This window comes from Camelus bactrianus, chromosome 4, assembly GCF_048773025.1.
Source record: "Camelus bactrianus isolate YW-2024 breed Bactrian camel chromosome 4, ASM4877302v1, whole genome shotgun sequence".
Lineage (NCBI taxonomy): Eukaryota > Metazoa > Chordata > Mammalia > Artiodactyla > Camelidae > Camelus > Camelus bactrianus.
Genome location: NC_133542.1, coordinates 105666027 through 105666664, shown reverse-complemented (window position 1 = coordinate 105666664; position 638 = coordinate 105666027).

Below are 638 nucleotides of genomic sequence, written 5' to 3'. Positions count from 1 at the left end.
CCTCTTTAAAATCTCCAAGTCCCTCTAGCTCTTGGCTCATTTCTCTGTTCCTCTATCATATGGGAAATTACCTGGAGGCAATGGTAGCTTCCAAGGACACCACTAGGCAAGATCTCCCAGAGGTCATAGAAGTGAAATGCTCAAAGGCCAACTTAAAATGCTTTAAGCATTTGGTTTATTAAATTAATATAAAATACACTGTGAGAACCAAAAGAAAGCTTTGGGATAAGCTAAAAAATTCAGGATAAAATACAAACAGGGTAGAAGACACATACCCTCTGACTCTTGGGTTACACGATGGTCCTATCTCCCTTGTCTCTCTTTTGCCTATCTCATTAAAATACAACCCACTGAAAGGGGGAGGGTGGAGTTCAGTGGCAGAACCCTGCTCAGCATGCACAAAGTCCTGGGTTTAATCCCCAGCACTGCCATCAGAAATCAATAAGCCTAATTACCTCCTCCTCCCCCCCAAAAAAAGACAAAAAAGGAATTTTTAAAATGTGCAAAATCTATAAGACAGCTCAAAAAAAGTTAAAATACAACAATCTGGAAGCTACCCTTAATCTCTCTCACCACCCACATCCAAGCTTGTAGTATCTACAATCAGAATGAATCCTGACTGTGAACACTCCTCATCT